This window comes from Mesoplodon densirostris, chromosome 4, assembly GCF_025265405.1.
Source record: "Mesoplodon densirostris isolate mMesDen1 chromosome 4, mMesDen1 primary haplotype, whole genome shotgun sequence".
NCBI classification, from domain to species: domain Eukaryota; kingdom Metazoa; phylum Chordata; class Mammalia; order Artiodactyla; family Ziphiidae; genus Mesoplodon; species Mesoplodon densirostris.
The window spans coordinates 86,668,802-86,677,201 of NC_082664.1; the positions used below are offsets into that span (position 1 = coordinate 86,668,802).

Below are 8,400 nucleotides of genomic sequence, written 5' to 3' on the forward strand. Positions count from 1 at the left end.
GTACAATGTAGAGTAGAGGTGGTGGGAGACTGCGTCCTTACCTTGTTTCTGATCTTAAAGGCAAAGTATTGTCTCGCCATTAAATGTGATATTAGCTGTAGGTTTAGATGTCCTTTATCATAAGCTTCTGTAAAAATAAGATTTCTTGGCCTCATCTGAAGACTTAGGGAAGTGGATCTCGGAGAGCTGCAGCCGTGGGGAATCTGTACTTTCAGGAAGCAGCTCAGATGACAGCCTTGATGGTGTTTGAGGACCTATACTGCCCATCGCTTGTCGCGCGCCGTTAGAGGAGCTCCCATTTACACTCCCTGCCTTTCCTGGAAGAATCACTGAAGAAAGAATCTCAATACTCCCACAGTTGGGTGTAGTAAGCAACAAGACTGTCAGTTATAACAGTTTGACATTCTGCAGAATGGCCCTCAAAGAAAAGTGACGAATCTGCTCTCGCGCACTGACCAGAACTATAAACGGCAGTCTGGCGTTTGGGCTCTTTAGGAGTGGAAATGGGTCAAAGTCAAGAGGCAAACTTGAGCTATTAAATTGGCTGCCTAGGTGTCGTATTATGCCCAGTATTAAAAGCTCCTAGGCCCTGAGAATGAAATTATTAGTTTAATCTATAGCTTAATCTAACGATGGCTTAAAACTGCCACGCGGCCTAGCCAAACTACCTAACTATGAAGCGACACTACTTCTACGCGGAAATAATTTTACACCCCTAAGCAATGAATTACGAGAACATTTTTCCCTATTACCTCAACCCTGAGATCCAATCAGACGCAAAAACGGACCGAAAAAGAGACGCTGGCGCTATTGATTGACGTACATTTCAACCAGTCTACAACGGAAGAAGAACGCGCCTGCGCAAGTCGTTATCCAATCCGTACTAGCGTTAGCGGAAGAGGCGGGGGTTGTGGAAACGGCCGCCGCAGGGTTGGCGGACTTGAGAAGGAGCAAAAATGGCGGAGTGAGCTTCGTGGAGGTCCCCTGGCCTTTGGGCCAGGGGGAGGGCCGGACCCCGGGCGCTCGAGTGCTTCTGCTGGCCCGTGCGAGGTAAGTAAGCCGAGAAGGCCAAGACGGGAACTAGCAGGAGGTGGCGCGGCCCAAGCCGTCCGAAGAACGGAGTGCGCGGAGCCTGCCCGCAGCTGGCACGGGCCTTGGCCAGGCGCGGGTTTCCTTCCGAGCGGCCCCAGGGCGGTAGCCCGCACTTTTCGGGGGGTGTTGCACCGTAACTCAGACCCGACCTGCCACTGACTTTCTCAGTGCCTTACCTTTGGCTGCCTTTGTGCTTTCGGCTTGTTGCCCGATGATTGCGCCCACCCTTGTGTATATGTGGCATTCTCTGCGTCGGCCATCGGTTTATCTTTGAAGAATATCTTTGTTTTATTGATTTATTTATGCTCCTCGCCTCACGAACTTCGTGTCCACTGTTTTGCCTGAGGCTCGGGTCTCAATCGAGGCCTGTTGCGGCTCTGAGTATTTTGTGTCCCTGTCCCTTTGACCTTGAGATTTGGTGTAACAGGTTTCCCCCACTTCCTGGGATTTAGTATACGTTTAGTGTACGTTCTGTTGCTTACCTTTATTATATGCATTAGTTCCCACTCCCACCTCTCAAACTTTTTGAAGATCTGCGAAAGCAGCTTTGTCCTTGTATGACCTGATAGTTGCCTAATGGCGCATTAATCTCAGCTGACTCTAGGTAGAATTAACCGTAGTTTTCCAGAACTAAAGGAGTCAGCGTACAATTTTTATTTATATATATAGAGAGAGAATGAGAAAGAGTTTGGGGAATTATTATTATAAAGTAATTTGTGTAATGGGGTGGAGTTACAAAGTATACTACTGTCAGGCATTTGTATTCGGTTCTTGTTTAATTTTATGGGATATCTTTTTTTGTAATTTGGGTTGTTATGACCCCTCATTCGGCCTTTCAGTTAAATTGTGGGAAAGGTTTCTGAGTTGGTGAAGCCTGTTTAAAACTGGCACATTAGTTAGGCCCAGTTCGAATGACATGTCCGAATACAAATGAATGTGTCTGGTATGCTTTTTGCTGGCCCTGGATTTAGCAGAGCTGAAAATACCAGGTAAAGAAATACTTCTAAATAAGACCTTTCTGTTGCTTTTGTCCAGAGTAGTTTTTTCATTTCATCTAGGAGAAGAAAGAAGATACTGGGCAGAGGAAAGGAACAGAACATCCTTCCTACCTCACAAACAGGGGAGTGATCATTTATACTAAAGCAAAGGTCTTTTGTGGGAGAAGAGTGTCCATAGCATCATCAGATTCTCAAAGGGGACAGTGTTTAAAAACTCGAGAACCACTGCTCCAGGAGTTTTGACATCTTTATAAAATTAATGCCAGTGTAGGTAGAGAGTAAATTCTTTTTGATTGTTCCTTCTGAATAGTTTTTGATAGTGATGTTCTTAAGACTAGTTTGGTTCATTTGAATAATTTTGCACATAAATGCATACAGCAAAAGTGAGGGCTGTATCCTTACTGTAATGTTCTTTTTATTTTTCCTTATCACAGGAAGAACATTTTCCTTGACTTGTAGGTGCTTTTATATTCATCTCGAAAAGAAAACAAAATTCTGAACTCAGGATTTGGCAAGTGAGTAATAGTGGCCAATGCTTTCACATACTGTTTACGCAGATTGGAAATAGCTAGATAGAAGTAGAACAAGAAATCATTAGCCTCAACAGAGGATGAACGTCAAAAGTGACTATAAATTATTGGTATAATCTCTCCCTGAAGACACTAGGGAAGGATTTATTCCACGCTTTTCTTCTAGCTTTGGGTAGTTCTTTGGCTTGTGGCAGCATAACTCCAGTCTTCACAAGGCATTCTCCCTTTGTGTGTCTATGTCCTAAATTCTCCCTTTTATAAGGACACCAGTCAGATTAGGGGCCCACTTGGCCCACTTGGCTCCACTTGACCTCATCTTAATTAATTACATCTGCAGTGACTCTGTTTCTAAATAAGGTCATATTTTGAGGTATTCATATGACAACATAGGGATTTGGGGAGGACACAGTTCAAACCATAATATCTACTTAGTCATATACCTTGATTGTATTATATGAAAAACATTCAATGTTGAACTGCTTTAAGGATTAAAATCTTGTATACCACTTGTATAAGGGACTTAGAGTAGTTAAAACCATAGAGACAGACAATAGAATGGTGGTTGCCAGGGGCTGCAGGGAGGGGAAATGGAGGTTTATTATTTAATTGGTACAGTTTCAGATTTGTAATATGAAAAGAGTTCTGGAGATGGATGGTGGTGATGGTTGCACGATAATGTGAATGTGCTTCTTACCACTGAAGTGAACACTTAAAAGGGGTTAAGATGATAAATTGTAAGTTGTGTGTATTTTACAATAAAAAAATTGAAGAAAGATGAGTGAAAAACTCCAACTATATGTATTTCAATATTAAGAAAAGGAATAAGAAGAGGGAAAAAGGAATAAATACCCTTTATCTGGTAGAGTCTTTATCATATACTTTTAGAGCCAAGGCTTTGTTGCTTGGATTGTAACCTTAATTAAGTCCAGGCAGACTGTTAAATAACACAAATTCAACTGAGTTAATTAATTAATTAATTAATTAATTAATTAATTAATAAGTATAGTTGATTTACAATGTTGTGTTAATTTCTGCTGTACAGTAAAGTGACTCAGTTATACATACATCTATATTCTTTTCCATTTTGGTTTATCCCAGGACATTGAATCCCAGGACATTGTATAGTGTGCTTTCATTTATGGGGAGGAAATAAATCCACTTAAGCACATCTATATTAGTATAGTCTAGCCCACATCTGGGGGCAGAGACTGTCCAACAAACCCAGCATTTGTTTTTCTTTTTCTTGTTTTGGCCGTGTGGCATGGGGGATCTTAGTTTCCAGATCAAGGATCGAACCCATGCCCCCTGCATTGGGAGCACAGAGTCTTAACCACTGGACCGCCAGGGAAGTCCCAGCATTTGTTTGTTTGTTGTTGTTTTTTTATAGTTTTTTTAAATTTTTATTTATTTATTTATGGCTGTGTTGTGTCTTCGTTGCTGCACACTGGCTTTCTCTAGCTGTGGCGAGCGGGGGCTACTCTTTGTTGTGGTGCACGGGCTTCTCACTGCAGTGGCTTCTCTTGTTGTGGAGCATGGACTCTAAGCATGCAGGCTTCAGTAGCTGTGGTACATGGGCTCAGTAGTTGTGGCTCATGGGCTCTAGAAAACAGGCTCAGTAGTTGTGGTGCACGGGCTTAGTTGCTCCGCAGCACATGGGATCTTCCCGGACGAGGGCTCGAACCCGTGTCCCCTGCTTTGGCAGGTGGATTCTTAACCACTGCACCACCAGGGAAGTCCTACAATACTGCTTTTAAGCACAGGTGTTTTATTTTTTTTTTTAATTTTTAAATATTTATTTATTTTTGACTGTGTTGGGTCTTTGTTGCTGCGTGTGGGCTTTCTCTAGTTGTGGTGAGCAGGGGCTACTCTTCGTTGCAGTGCGTGGGCTTCTCATTGCGGTGGCGTCTTTTGTTGCGGAGCACAGGCTCTAGGGGCATGGGCTTCAGTAGTTGTGGCTCGCGGGCTTAGTTGCTCCGCGGCATGTGGGATCTTCCTGGACCAGGGCTCGAACCCATATCCTCTGCATTGGCAGGCACATTCTTAACCACTGTGCCACCAGGGAAGTCCCAACACAAATGTTTTATATAGAATCATTTCATGGACTGTATTACTCCATTTGCATAAGAGGAAGTTAACGTGTATCTCGTTTTATATAATGCAAGTTTTTATATAATTTTAGCTTTTTGTATCATACTTACATAAGTTTCCTGGCTACTGCTTCTGCTTTTCTTTCTTTCTTTTTATTTATTTATTTGTTAGTTTGTTCTTATTTTTTGTATATTTATTTTTTTAGCTGCACCCTTACGCATGTGGGATCTTAGTTCCCCGACCAGGGATCGAACCCGTGCCCCCTGCATTGAAAGGTGGAGTCTTAACCACTGGACCGCTGGGGAAGTCCCTGCTTCTGCTTTTCTTTCTTTCTTTTTTTAAAAATAAATTTATTTATTTTTTTATGTTTGGCTGTGTTGGGTCTTCGTTGCTGCGCACGGGCTTTCTGTAGTTGCGGTGAGCGGGGGCTACTCTTCGTTGCAGTGCACGGGCTTCTCATTGTGGTGGCTTCTCTTGTTGTGGAGCACGGGCTCTAGGTGCACAGGTTCAGTAGTTGTGGCTCGTGGGCTCTAGAGCTCAGGCTCAGTAGTTGTGGCGCACGGGCTTAGTTGCTCCGCGGCATGTCGGGTCTTTCTGGACCAGGGCTTGAACCCGTGGCCCTTGCATTGGCAGGCAGATTCTTAACCACTGCGCCACCAGGGAAGCTCCCCTGCTTCTGCTTTTCCAGTGATAATACTGAATTTGTTGGTGTAGTTGGACATTTTCTTTTAAACAGTATGTAATCCAAAAAATTTTCTTCTGTGTGTTTTAAAATATTATTTTTAAAAAGTAAGCTCATATAGAAGTACCTATCTTAATCTTCCTGTTTTCAATTTATTTTGTATTTCCAGGTATTTCTATGTTGTCTCCTGGAGTGGGGTTGTCCTGCTTCTTTTATCGGGCCACCTTCCCTATTCTTGAAATGTGGATATCTCTTCTCTACACTTTACCTCCATGATTTGGACTGGAAAAGGCTGCTTTTCTTTTTGTTCCACCTCTCAGATTCAAAGAAGAGAAGCGCCTGGGATGCAGTCATCCTGCTAACTTCTCTAGGAAGAAAGAAGCAACTGACAAGCATCTTCTGCTGCAATTTGCTTAATCACAAATAATTTTACAAGCTGAAGGCTGATACCATTTGAAACAGGTGCTTAGATGGTGATATTTGTGAATTCTTTACCTTTTGTTCCAGACGAGAAGACGAAATAGCAAGCATGCGTGACATCAGGGTGTTTTTTTTAACGTCTTCCAGTTTTAGCAACTGTTGTGATAAGCACAGTTGAGACTTGCAGCAGTAAATTCCAAATATGTGTTCTAATTTGAAGTGAAAGAGATGCTTAAAAAATTACATATATATCTAATACCTGCCTCATCCTTTAGCATAGATTTACTGGATAAGAACAAAGGTCCAATTTTGCAGTAAAACCTTTGATGTGATAAAGAAGCATAAAGACAAGATATCACAAGGTTAGTTGCATATGTGAGTACATCATCACAACTGTATAAATACACATTTTTACATGTGTAAGTCCACATTTTTGGATGATAAGAGGGATATTTCTCCTGGAGACGGAAGCTGTGGTGGACTTCTTTCTCAGAAGTCTTTGGATATATGGTATTTTTTAAATGTTTTTTCATTCTTCTAAGGAGTAACCACATTGTGCAGATGCTAACCCTATGAATGCATGCTTGGGTTTAGTGAAAGGTTGGTAAAAGGAAACTAAACAGTTTTGAGTCCAGGGATGGAACCCTCTTCACCACCCTAGGATGAGAAGCTACTGTATTAAAATTAGTTCATTCTTTTTCATGCAGTCTTTTTTATATAGCACTTGAGACTTGGTGTTACATGCTGCTAAGGCTGGAAGAAAAGTGGCAAAAGTGGTTTTTCTGTTCAGAAGATCTGGGATGGACCCTACAGTATGACCTGCCTTCACCTTTGGACATACAGGAGTGGAGAAAAAAATGAGGAAAGTTTCCATATTACTCCTTTCTCCTAAGAAAAAGAAGTGAAAATGCTTTATGCAGCTCCACCTGACTTTATGGCGTTTCACATTCTATAGCTCTGTTTTTTGTAAAAGGATAAGTAACTTTTTTCCTTTGATCCAAGATGGGTTCTTGGGTATTTGATTTATTCTTCTAGGCAATAGGTGTATGTTCGGCTGAAAAGGCTGGGACTGAGGTAACTTTCCTCAGTTGGAACTGAACTTTCTCATCAGAGAATGGGCCTCAGAAGAAATGTTCCCAGACTGTGGTTGGGTCAATGTAGATTTAGAAGAAATCCAGGGTCTGAAAAAATTCAGACAAGAAAAACAGTTCCAGTAAGAAATAATGAATTTCCTTTCTTTCTGTTAAAACTTACAACTATCTGATGAACAGACGACAGGGTAAAGCCGTCCTTGCTTCCAAATCAACAGAGGACCATTGTATGAATTGCCAGGTGTTTACATAAGAAGAATGAAACCTTTATAAGTTTTTGTGAGTAGAGAAAGAATTTACAGCTGGTTAGATGAAATTAAGAACAAATCATCTTAGATCATCTCTGTGATACAGGGAATGTTTGCCCAGGGCCATGCATGTTGTGCTGCTGAAATCTTGGGGCAGATTTACCAGAATTTGAGAGTGATAGAAATAGCCAAAAATTGGTAATATTGAGCACTCTTACTGATTAGTTAAATTGGTCAGCCAATTTGAATTGGCATACGGAAGCGTTTTAGTAAAATAATTACATAATATAGATAAAATATAATTTCCTTTAATTGGGGGCAATTACTGAGTGGTAAAGCATAGTAGAAGTAACTTGGATAAAAGTAACTTAAATTTTTGTCTAAGTAACTTCTCAGCCACTTCCTGATGTTTTCTATCAGTATTTTGGAATCGATAAGGACAGAATGGAACCTACATACATGAGTCCTGTTGGTATGTTGGGAATATCATATCATGGAGAATTTGTATCTTCAGTTGTCTGTTACCCATCCTCCCCATGTTTTTGGGGGCAACTTTTTGGGTAGGATTGTTTGGCAGGGGATAGAGACCCTCTACTGTCAGCACCAGTGAAACTGTCTCTGGCCCACTTGTTTGAATAATTGTGTGTGTATCAGACTCATCTTCTCCAGTTGCTTTACAGATTTTCATTTCAGAGCTAAGAGAACCACTGTTTACTGCTTTCAAGTTGTTTCTGCATCTTCCATGATTTTCACCAGATGGCATTTAACAAAATGGGTATATTCCAGTTGTATTTGCCCAGTGTTTACTTAATACATCTACATTGTTTTTCCTGGTCTATTTTGGTCCACTTCATGATGGCAAAAGCTATAATTTTAGGCAGGACTGTGCCTCAATCTGTAGCTGTGCCTACATCCTTTCCTTTGCTCATCCATGTTAGCTGGCAGTTTTTCTTTTAAAAAGTTGAACAAAAATGGGATATGTGCAATAGAAATATATATATATGTATATTTTAATACTTGTGGACAGATGTTACAAGTTGTTTAAGAACAACAAAATCACCAATGTCTTCCATTTTGAGATGTGTATAGTTTTGTAAGCATTAGTGCTTGGTAGCATATTGTAGTGCCATGTTAGGGGTTAGTGCATGAGCCTAGTAATAATTTAAACTTCAGGATGAATTATTGATAATAACTAATAGTGTAAAAAGAGTGGAAAATCTAGACCTTTTCTTTTCTCATAAATATCTGAAT

General features: G+C 40.9%; 1 long non-coding RNA gene across 1 annotated transcript; it reads left to right on the top strand.

Annotated features, from left to right (window-relative positions):
• Positions 1-918: 918 nt before the first annotated feature.
• Positions 919-7,934, top strand: LOC132488455 (uncharacterized). The gene is made up of 3 exons (XR_009531750.1): positions 919-1,050; positions 2,525-2,605; positions 5,560-7,934. It is a non-coding gene; the product is annotated as an uncharacterized LOC132488455 (long non-coding RNA).
• Positions 7,935-8,400: the final 466 nt, after the last annotated feature.